We start from the raw sequence: 12,625 nt of genomic DNA, 5'->3' as shown, positions 1-12,625 counted from the left end.
GATGCACACCGAATCTCAATTTTTGCTTAAATAAGCTTGCTCGAATAATTATTTGCTATACAGAGTTTACGCACACAAAACACTGTAGAGCCTCAATTTTCATTTAAATATGTTTGCCGAACAGACATGAGAAACACGGTCACGTGCCTGTTTTATTTTTAGCGTGTATGCTATACTCATACTGGTGTACATGCACTGTCATGTGAATAGCCCAGAAATAACTTTTAGCTTGTTTAATTACAGACGTACTGTATTTCTATAAGCTTATTTGCTATACACATGTACATGTACCTACTGCTGTACAGCCCTGATTGATATCACAGAAAAGCTTGCAATACAGTATACACACACAGGCATACTGCACTGTGTGTTGTCACTCGACACTGCACTGCTCTATAAATAGAACCTTGTTTATTTGCCATAAATCTCGCCAATTTGCGACTCTACGGCAATACCTGTTCTATTTTATGACAATGGTTCAACTTATGAACCTTATAGCATGTCATAAACCTTTGTTCAACTTAGAACATTTATCATTTGTTCTACTTAATGTAGGGTTTTACCAAAACTTAGCCCTTGAGCGAACTCTTGGCCTATTTGAGACAGATCGATCCCTACTTTGCAGAATGTAACCTGGGATCGATCTGTCTCAAATAGGCCAAGAGTTCGTTCGTCAGGGCGAAGTTTTGGTAAAACCCCTACATACAGCAATAAGCCCGATCGCCATTGCAACTTCCTGTTTTTGAGAGCAGTTTTGGGACACTTTGACCTCTGACATATTATATCGGGAAAATTGCTGTAATTATTAATAATTAATTTATTATTGTAATAATATTATCATTACAAATAATAAAATAATTAATATAATAACCGAATTTTTGGGTTTGTTTTTATTCCAGTAACACGTTTTTTTATATTTTGTACGCACAAAACCCCAATTTTTCTGAATTTTCCCGATAGGTCAAAGGACAAAGTGTCCCCAAACTGCAAAAACTGTCCCACAATGCATTGCAAACTTCCAATGGGTTTATTTACTATACCATGTAACAAGACACTGAGTATAAAGTATTGTTGGGTTTCAGTATACACAATTTGCTGGGTTCCGTACGCAAGAAAGGCAGTCAGACTAATAGATATACATTTAACAAGAGGCTTATTATTCATCATCAACTGAGTAGAACTTAAGAACAATACAACTAGATTACAACTGACCATGTGGCTTTAGGCCCACAGGTTTTATACCGGCCAAGGATAAGGGTGGTGTGCACAAACTACTGGGGTAAAAAGGTACTAAGTGCAAATGGCCTAAGGGAAATCTTACATCATGAGATTGGGTTGCCAAAGATAGTGCCCTAGATTTGATTACCAAAAATCCCCATACCCAGGATCTCAACACTACCCTCCCCCTAAATTAATCCTGACCTCCGGGCAGGTCTCACAAGACGTAAACACAGACCTGAAATTGTTGCACTAATTTTGAGAATTTGTTTCTTCTTTATAATCAAAAGCCATGTATTGTAAAATGAAATAAAATATAACAAGCAATGGAGAATAAGTATCCGAAAGCATCATCATGTTCATTATTAAATAAAGATCAGCAAGTGAATTTCCTAGTATGCGTCAAAACTGAAATAAATCCAAGCATATAATTATGCCATATGGTAACTTATATCAAAAAAATCGTTGGTAAGCGTGCCGGAACTAAGAAATCATAATAAGGATCAAAGATGCTTTAGGAACTAAACAAGCTAAATCAAATTCTGAGCGAAAGAAACATACATATACCAAAGTATTCTGCATATACAATGTATGTAAGAGCGATGCAGGGAACATGAACATGATAACACCTCAGCGAAAAATAAACTCCAAGCTGGTACTAAACTAATAAACAAGAGTAAATATGAATAATATAAGAACTGATAGATATTTAAAAAAACATAATAAAATGTAAAGGTGTCGTTCGTGTATTAAAGCTGAAAATATGTTCACAAAAGGTCCATAAAGTAATTTTGGCTCTTTGACACACAAAAGCTAAGTATTGTTCTATAAATTTTTGGTAAATTGACTGAACCTGAAGAAAAATTTTTTTGACAGAAATGAGCGTCAATAATTTGAACACAAATCAGGTTTAAAAAAACAAACCAGAAATAGAACAAAACTATGTCAAAAATCAGATTAAAATCAATCTCAAATTTGGATCAAAACAAATCAATTTAAAATTGTATAACTATCCAAACACTAAAACATGAAATTGGTTGACCTATTGAACGACTTTCACAAGGTTAATAAAATAATGGGCAGTCAAAACATGAACTTGGCTGAGTAATCTTGTCTATAAGACAGACATAAACAAAAGATAATCCAAAATATCCAAAATATCCAGCAGAGGCTGTCTGGACAATCAGTGTGCTATCACTATTAGCTTGACTCCACATGTGCACACAAGTAATTAACAAAAGCCAATTAGCAAATTTGAACATGGTTACTCTGCCAAGGACATTTGAAAAACATCTTACTCTACAACAATTCTTTCTGTGGCATGTGACTCAGTAATTGGTTAATGATTGAATAAATAATTGAACAAAATAAAATCACACATTTCAGCCAAATTTGGTGAATTGTCTGTCCAAAATCTAATAAAGATTATCAAATCAAATTTGGTTCATCATAACAAGTCACTAAAAGAATCAATGAAGTTAAAATAACAATTGAAAGGAAATCAAAGTAATCACATTTTCCCGGGGCACATTTTGGCTTTAAAATTTAAGCACAATCATAACTATGAAAAGTCTGAATTTAAGCAATACAATATTGGTAATTTAACCAAGCACAAAACATGTGCTGCACATCATCATCATCAAAGAAATTGGTAAATACGAAAATCAGGATCAAAATTATCAATTTTGACTGGATACTGAGTCTGAACTTCACATGTAACAGAACAATGAAATAACATTCACAAGATGCAGCATGACACAAATCCAAGAACATGGCAACAAATAGGCCTATAATTAATCAATTTTGGAATGAAACTTTAAGAAAAAAAATAACCAGCAATTAGAAATGTAAAGAAACCTCAATTTAAAAAAACTATTGCCATGCCTTAATCCCATAGGATGTAATTTGTGATTAAGATACCAAAAATATTTAAACAAGATTATCAAAACAACATCTGAAAATATGGTAATTTTACTGTACCATCATAAATTTGAAAGGAAATCAACTCACTGAAATCATATAATCAATCATGATGCATCTTGAAGAATAAGAATCACATATGGGCGACTTCAAAAAAAATGACTCCTTTCAGTTTCCACCCTATATTTGTAAATTGAAATGATTTTTAGAGCAGGTAATTATTCTTAAATATGAGTTATGATGCCCACCTTTCATTACCAGAAATTTTTTTCTATGGCTGCTTCAGAAAAAAAAATATGAGAATTTTTGATGCCAAAAATGGTCAGGAGGGTAACGTTTTTGTGGACATTGAAATTCAACATGAAATTTCTGTAAGCTATAGCAAAAGTAAGACCTATTCAATTTGATTCCTGATATTTGTTCCAGTAACATGTACCCTTATATTATAATTTTACCAAATATCTGTGTAATTTATCTTTTGTAAGTACCAAAAAATGTGTCATCTACCAATGAAGTCAACATTTTCAAAAAAGGGGGTCAAATTCTAATTTAGCAACAAAATCACTCAAGAAAGAATATTAATCAACAGCTGAAAATTCCAGTTTCCATATTTTGAATAGGTGTTCTGTTACCTTTCATTCAATGCTAAATTGATGTTTGTAAATTACATTTTCTTATTATAAATTTGAGTTCAAACTGTGTACCCTACTGAATGTCAGGAGTGTAACATTGAATTTTATCCTAGATTTTGACAATGTTATTGCTGATGAAATTGAGCAATCATATTTTTCTGTTGTTGTATCTAGTGCAAATAAACTAATAATGATGGAAACACACATGCTATGTTACATGTGTCTGCTTCATTGTGCATTAAGTTGGTTGTCAGGAGTGTAACACCATTTTAAAGTTACACTCCTGACAACAAAACAACATCAATGCACAATTGTAAAGTGAAATTTATGGCAATATTATCAATAATATATCATGTAATCACATAAACTAAAGTACAAATAACCTACAAAAATAAAAATCATGGCAATGTTAATGTGTTCTGTTCAAAAACAGGGCTTCACCTTGCCTAAGTACCATAACAGGCACTATGTTTAGCCACATATTTGTACTTTTTATAACTAATTTATGTATAATTAATATATTTATGATTGTCAGCATTACTTTAACATCCCTAACAGTTATTTTTTTAAACAATGTCAAATGTTTGTGATCATCAAGAGTTGCTAGTATTTACCACTCTTGGTGTGTCAGGAGGGTAACACAAAGTGAACAAAGTACATTATGTGTCTTGGTGTTGAATTATCTTAGAAATGAATGAAGCATTAGCTCCACATTTTCAGAATGGTTAAAACAAGACTATGTTGACATTTTAAAGGCAAGTTTACATGGTGTTACTGATATTTGTTTTGAATTGTCATTAAAATACAAAAAACTTGAGATAACTTCTTGCAGAAGGGGCAAAACATTTCAAAGACACCCATAATAATTGTTGTAGAATGAGCTTTTCTATGTTTCATATTATGTTGGACAATCTAAATACTTGATTTCTAAACAAGACAAGGATTTTGAGATCCACAGAATAGCAATTTCCTATCAAAGTTGGCACGTCAGGAGTGTAACACCAATGTATAAATATGGCATAAATACATTTTGGATCCTGCAATGCCTTGTCATACATTATGCTATGAACTTGAAACTTTTGGAATAGTGTCTGACAAGTATTGTTTATAATGTAGGTATAGTAAACAGTTTAACTACAGTTAATTTTTTTGAGAATGAAAACTTCTGCCCCTCAAGTGAGTAAAAATCAGTGTTTTTAATATGAAAAATGATATTTTTTCAGTTTTTGATGGTAAAGATATACTTTAAAGGGCTTGTTTGTCTTTAACCATGTCACAGATTACCTCTGAATGTTACAGTAGTGTTGATAACCATTATTTTAGATACCTAAAAACAAATAAAGTTTTATGTGACTTTTCTTACAAAGTGGGTATATTCTGTAGTACATGTACCATAAAAAAATAAATAGATGCTTTCAGACTGTCCCCTCAACTGTTTCACAAACTTTAATATACTAACTTCAAAGTAAAACACAAAAATCACTTGAATAGCAAATTTGAATTTTCGGACAAAATGTCCCACTTTGGAGTCATTTTTTTTGAAGTCGCCCATATTATTAAAACAGTTTCATATATCCATTTAGTGTTCATAAGGCATAATGTTCATCAGCTATGTAATAATCCAAATGTTCCTTTGCAATTATCAATGCATTTTACTATTATAAAAGTCACTGAAGTAATCAAAAGTCTGTTATAAATCCAAAGAGTCACTTTAGAAAAATAATCTCCTAACGTCCAAGAATCACTGTTTTCTTCTTTCTTCCGATATAAACAATTATAAATGCTCAATGTCACAATCCAAAAGATCACTAAACTGAAGAGTCAACATAATAATCCATAGGTTCACAGTATACTTTCTCCAAGTCCATTCCTTGCATAACATCCAAGGTAAAATATCCAAGGTTAATGTCACATAGTCCTCAAATCATGATTCATGTTCTCATGTTGTCTTGTCCAACACTCTAACTTTCCAATTATGAGCACATTATGTAATATCAGTCAGAAGCACCCACTGTGAAGATGATTGCGAATTCTGGCAAATCTGGTGCAGGTGTCTTATCTAATTCCCACTGTGCAGGTCTCCTGGTATACAGCAACATATCTCTCAATTGAAGGCTTCAATCTATACAGATGAAAAATACTGGCACATTCCCACAACATTTGTTATCAGTGCTAATTAGCGTAATTTCTCAAATTGAAAATAAAGTGGCTGACATTCCTGCACACTATGATCCTCAGATAACAAATTGTTTACTATGTTCTGCATGTATCAAACACAATATGTGATGAGTAGAAACTCCTCTATGAAATCTATGAAGTTCCTTGTCAAAACAGTCTGCTTCTTTTGGCTTTTAGTATAATTCAGTCCTGCTCACTAATAAATTCCCACCAGGTCTCCAAAAATCCAGAATCGACAAAATACACATAACCATTATCTTCTTGAAATTGTCTCACAAATCTCACTTCCATCACAGCTATCTGAAGAATCTGATTAAATCCACGATAAATCACACAATGTTAATAGTCAACACAATGTTGTTTCAGTAGCTCCTAATATTCCTCAATGTTCACCAATCTGATGTGAAATCAACATGAACTTGGCTCCTCCACTTATATTTCTTGTTGTCGGGCTTGAACTCATCCAACAAAATTAACTTATTTCCTCACATTTATTTTCACCCTGGTATGACCACTGTCATACAAAATATGCAAAGTCATTGTTACATCAACAAATATCCAGATATCAATTATCACTCACTATATCATTTCAAACACAAAGACCCTATACTTGGTCTTTCTAGGAAAATACACAACAAAGCAAAGCCCACATGGCTGCTATACACTGGTCGTCACACAGTCGACCATAAATACACACCTAGCATCAAAACTATAATTTTCTATAACATTTCATAAAACTTCAATGACCTTTGCTTCCTCACCCACTGGTGGAAATCAAACACAGGGTCCACAAAATATCCGAAGAAATTATCGTTGGATCTTACTGGTGCTTCCATGTCCAAAACTAAGAGTTCTTGTGTCTTCGTCATGTTCACGTTGTAACGATTCAGATTGTGCATACACTCATTTATTTCAGGAGCTTTCTGGTTGGTTATCAAATATTCCTCTACTGCTGCATCAAAATATCGCAAAATATCACGCTTAATTTTGTAACAAAAATCCATAAACAACTGTCCTCTGTAGGCCTGCTATATTCCGTCAGTGCTGGGACAAAATTCTCCAAAAGATACAGTTGGTCCACCGACCATCAAAAAGACACACAGTCTTACTCATTTAAACGCAGTTGGTCAACTGACCATCAAAAAGACACACAGTCTTAAAACTCATTTAAACGCAGTTGGTCCACTGACCATGCTGACCATCAAATATTAGTCCCCCATCTAGCACACGTATTAATACACATCACATCACAATCCAGGCCTATACTCAATTTTCATATCGCTTACTGATTTCAATGTTCACTACAGCTGATCTATATACTTGCAACAATTCTTAGACGAACCAACCAGTTTACACAACATTATGTGACATTAACACAGAGACCTCACAAGGTCCAAATACATATCCATTATTCATTCATCAAAGGGCGGTCCAAATAAATATCCAAGAAATCTGTCCATTATTAAATCCAAACTGCTAGGTTTCATTAATCTGCTTCCAATGATGCAAAAACGATATTGTTGCTTGGTCCAGATCTTGGCGAGGAAGAGGTACACCCTTGTGGTTTGCAGTTTTGGGTGCAAACTTATAATGCGGAATGGGCGTTGATGTAGTTACACGTGCAGCCCTGCTGTGTTCTAATGACGTTTGCAATTCCTCAATTACATCAAAGTATACTTTGATTACATGATCTTTATGTTTCATTTCAGTTGTACTAGCTTCACGATCTCTGTCCATTATTTCATGGAGTGATCCTATCTCCCCTCTCATGAGATCCAACATGTGTTCTTTTTCTTTATGTGCTTGCTGTCTTGCTTCCTGTGCTTGGCAGCTGTCTTCTAATGCCTGATTTTTCTCAGCGATGGCTTGATTTTTCTCTTCGATTGCTTGATTCTTCTCCTCATTAGCCAAGTCGATGACACATTCTTTGTTAGCGTTGGCTTTCTTCAATTGTGCCACTTCTTCAAGCAGGTCTTTCATTTGCTGTTTGACATTGTTAGCCTGGGTAATGGCTTGCTGTTTCTCAGCCATGGCTTTCTCCAATTGTGCCCGTAGATCTGCTATCTCTTCTGCTACCAAACTGTTATTACTATCACTAGATTTCTTCTTAGTAGCTTTAGACATTTCGATGACTGTGTGTAAGTCCGTAATCCCGACGCTAGCCACCAATTGTTGGGTTTCAGTATACACAATTTGCTGGGTTCCGTACGCAAGAAAGGCAGTCAGACTAATAGATATACATTTAACAAGAGGCTTATTATTCATCATCAACTGAGTAGAACTTAAGAACAATACAACTAGATTACAACTGACCATGTGGCTTTAGGCCCACAGGTTTTATACCGGCCAAGGATAAGGGTGGTGTGCACAAACTACTGGGGTAAAAAGGTACTAAGTGCAAATGGCCTAAGGGAAATCTTACATCATGAGATTGGGTTGCCAAAGATAGTGCCCTAGATTTGATTACCAAAAATCCCCATACCCAGGATCCCAACAGTATTTTTCTAAAAAGCTAATAATTTAAAAAATCATAACCACTATTGTTTATGGGTCTGAGTCTTAACAGGTGTCTGCAATCTTCAATTTCAATCAACAGATGAACCAAGGATACATTTAATGGATAGAGCGTCCGTCTAGAGATCGGAAGGTCGTGGGTTTGATTCCCATGCCGGCACATTCCCTTGCTTTTTTTTTTCCAAATTGGTTGTGTGCTGGTCAGGATTTGTGTTTATTTGTTGTCTTGTTTAATTACCGTACTGACGCGAGTATAGTCCCACCCCGTTTTTGGGTGAACATTTGTCAAAATTGGGGGTGGGACTATACTCAATTTCTAAAAAAAAAAAAAAAAAAAAAAAAAAAATTTTAAGTTTTTTATTTTTCGGTTTTGTTAATGTAGTGTCCTAGACCTAGACCTAAATGATAGGATCATTCATGGTTGACCTAAAAAAAAAATATATAAAAAAAATTCAAGATATTTTGTATTTTTAATATGAAAATTGATAATTTGTATTCATGTCATAGTCTATTAATGATTTCAAAATGCATTGAATTTGAATGCATTTTGTAATCATTAATAGATTATGACATGAATACCAAGTATCAATTTTCATATTAAAAATACAAAATATCTTGAAATTTTTTAAAAAATTTTTAGGTCAACCATGAATGATCCTAGCATTTATGTCTAGGTCCTGGGACACTCCAAAGCCGAAAAAAATAAATAACTTTTGTGTTTTTTTTGTTGTTTTTTTAATTTCTGAAATTTTTCGAAAATTTGGGGTGGGACTTTACTCGCAGGTGGGACTATACTCGCGTCAGTACGGTATAACACTTACACTTAGTAAACTGTTCTTTCTTCCTTATTAATTGTATTCAGTTTTCTCTTGTAAAAAGCAATCATTCCCCATTGTGTTTATTTGTTCTTGAGCAGGATTTGTTCTTGACCTAACTTATATTATAACGATTTTAAAAGCATCAGTAATGATCTCCTTCACTTGTGTACTTGCGTAATACTTGTTTATGTGTATTGTATACCTCAACTGCTTACATTTACACCCAGTCTCGGCACGTCATATGATATTTAATATGATATATGTATGATATAAAATTGGATCAATTGAGCCCAGGGGGGCCACTGGTCATTGAGCAGGGGGTATCATGCGTGGCCAAAGATTCAAGTAAAAAGGGTCTTTTTTCATGATCAGGCACTGTACTTACGTATCGTGAATAGGGTATCTAAAACAAGGAAATTTAAGAAAAAGGGTATACCTTGTACAATAAATCACAGTGTTTTGGGTCCTTTGAGACAAATGTAGCATGGAATACAGGTTAAAAGTTATGAACTTATAAATTTGTGTTTTTCCAGTTATCATAAAGGGTTTAAAATATGACTGATTTACTTGCTTTTATTAATGGGGGCAAAAATAATGTCAATACTTATTTAGGGTATAAAATTGCACTTGTCATACTAGTTTAGGGGTGCATTTTCAGACCTGGTAAATACTTGTTTAGGGTGCTATTTGAGACTTTGTGGCCACGCATGATACCCCCTTGTCAATGACCAGTGGCCCCCCGGGCAATTGAGCCCATATTTATTGGTCGAACTATGAGATTTAAAATATTGGATGAGACGTTGTCAAGTCCGATATTTTAAACCTCATAGCGAGACCAATAATATTGGGCGTAAAGCATCCAATTTTATCATTATTATGTTTTGAATCCAATATTTTCACACACTTGGATTCATCAAAACATAATTATGTCATATGACGTGCCCAGCCAATCCACCGTGAACGAAATACAACAGATTGATAGCATCACGGCCTGTCAATTTTAGCTTCCTGAAAACAATCTTGTACATAACTTACGAAACCACAAACTCACTTAACTTCAACTTGCACTACTCACAAAATAAAACGTATATTAATTATTACTGATCCTTCAGAATAACTGACATATATTGGCAATTCCATGGAACCCCGTTGCTGAGAATCGCAAATTTCACAAAGTAACATCAGATACAGTTCAGTAATCACAGATGTGCGAATATGTAGCGTAGCTCTGTGTCTCTTTCACTTGTGTACTTGCGTAATACTTGTGTGTATTGTATACCTCGACTGCTTATATAAGACACAGTTTTAACCACCAGTGAGAGCTTGTAATAGCCTAATGGATAAAGCGTCCGTCTAGAGATCGGAAGGTTGTGGGTTCGGTTCCCATGCCGGCACATTCCCTGGCTTTTTCTTTTCAAGTTGGGTTGTGTGCCGGTGAGGATTTATGTTTATTTGTTGTCTTGTTTAATTGTAGCACTTTGGGTTGGTAAACTGTTCTTTCTTTCTGATACATGCATATCCAAATCAACATTGAATAAGTGTGTCAGGGTTCAAATTTTAGGGAGGTCGCCAAGGCCATTGCCTTCCCTTTTCAGTTTTGGGCTTTGTGTCCAGATCTTTGTCAACTTCAAGGCATTCTTCATCACTTGTTGGCATTGGTTCTATTGTTATTTCACTCCAGAAAATTGATTTCAATTCTATTCAAATTCAATTCTTTCTACACCTGGAGTCTTGCTATTCAATTCCAATTCAATTCACCTTGTTTTGGAATTAATTCATTTCGATTCCAATTATTCAGTTGTTCAATTTCAAAATCATTTCAATTCAATTCCAATCCAATGCAGTGAAATGAACAGCTAATCAATTTCAATTCAATTCTGAGCATTCATTTCAATTCCAATTCAATTCCAATTCCAATACACTTGTAGTTTGTGTTAATTGACCAAAGGCACACTGCAAAAACTGTGTCTAGAGATTGAACACTTTTTTGTCCTCGATTTGTAAACACATATAAAATCTAAACACAAATGTCAAACTTCAAAACATCAAGTGTTTAATATCTAAACACAAGGCATCAAATTACTAAACATGTTTAGCATTTAGACATGTTTACAAATCGAGGGCAAAATGGTATCAAGAATGGTGTTTAATATCTAGACACTGTTTTTGCAGTGCATGTTTTAAATTTTACTATACCTATAAGTTTTATAACACTTGAGTCAGCAACACAAAGTCAAAATCAAGTACACTACGTGTACTTGTCACAAAAGCATTTCAACAGAAGATACTTTATTGTTTAATATGTTAACTCACTATTTACATTCAAACAATGCAAGTGATCCTTGACCTCTGGGTCCTATTTTATGAAACTTTGGAACTTCTAGTTCTTATGACTGACTTCGTAATATTTGTCTTAACTTCTTGTCCACCATGCACATTATTTTCTAAACTTAAGGTGTGTGGTACGGTTGATAATGGGACCCTGTCCCCACACTGACCTCAAAGATGTCAAAATTCAAGGTTTTGATACTATTTAGATAGCCCCTATACTTGTCTCTTGTTCCACCTAAGATTTTACACCCAAAATCCTTGTACTTTTGAAAAAGTGTGAAAAAAAGCTGTCAAAGATATTCATTTTCTTAAATGGTTTTCTCACAATTTGTTCAAATGTACAATGACTTTTGAGCATATAAAAATTAGGAGCTTGAGAAAAATAGGGGCTTTCGACTAGTGCCAAAAGTTTGAGATCTTTGGTAAAAGGGGGAAGTCTCACACTCAAATTATCGATCATATCAAGCAATTTAAAACATTGTAAATGCTAAGAATCAATTTGTATCATTTTATAGACGATATTAGTGTCTTTATGAACATAGAACCTATAATTTTTTTCCACATGACAAGAGAGACAGTAGATATCCTTCTAAAGAAAGATTAAGAAGAACTCCAAAAAAAGTCTCAAAAGGTTTAACTATACCTGTGTATGAGAAATGATATCATACTTTTAATTTTCTTCAATATATGTGTATTTTATGCTATCATTTTAAGTGAAAGCTTTCCAGAAAACTTAGTTGTCACCCACATGCAGTCTCAGCTCATTCCCCGACGCCTTGCTAATATAAACAAAAATTCCCTGAAAATGCATGTTGTGCCAGACAGGGATGGTCATTATAATTATGGTGCCATCTATTGATGCTAAATTTTGAATGTGTGTCTCTTGTGTGAATAGACCTGGAAGTGTATCAGAATTCAGAATGGGGGAAGGGCACTTTTTACAGTGGGTGGAATGATCTGGAATCACAGACATTTGCTTGTGAATTGAAATGCTGAATTGAAATCAAAGCTGAA

At 34.1% G+C, this 12,625-nt stretch overlaps 1 protein-coding gene across 2 annotated transcripts in view; it reads left to right on the top strand.

The window, feature by feature from the left end:
* LOC140137806 (enoyl-CoA delta isomerase 1, mitochondrial-like) overlaps window positions 1-12,625 on the top strand; it is a 52,751-nt gene that overhangs the window by 13,960 nt on the left and 26,166 nt on the right. Inside the window, exon 2 of one of the 2 annotated variants that reach the window (XM_072159591.1) lies at window positions 8,545-8,595. The exons of the other annotated variant lie outside the window; for it this stretch is intronic. The gene's annotated coding sequence lies outside the window, so the exon portion shown is untranslated. The remainder of the gene's footprint in view (window positions 1-8,544; window positions 8,596-12,625) is intronic. 2 annotated transcript variants of the gene reach the window in all.

This window comes from Amphiura filiformis, chromosome 17, assembly GCF_039555335.1.
Source record: "Amphiura filiformis chromosome 17, Afil_fr2py, whole genome shotgun sequence".
NCBI classification, from domain to species: Eukaryota; Metazoa; Echinodermata; class Ophiuroidea; order Amphilepidida; family Amphiuridae; genus Amphiura; species Amphiura filiformis.
Note: the sequence above shows the minus strand (reverse complement) of the source record. Positions and strands in the feature narration are given on the sequence as shown.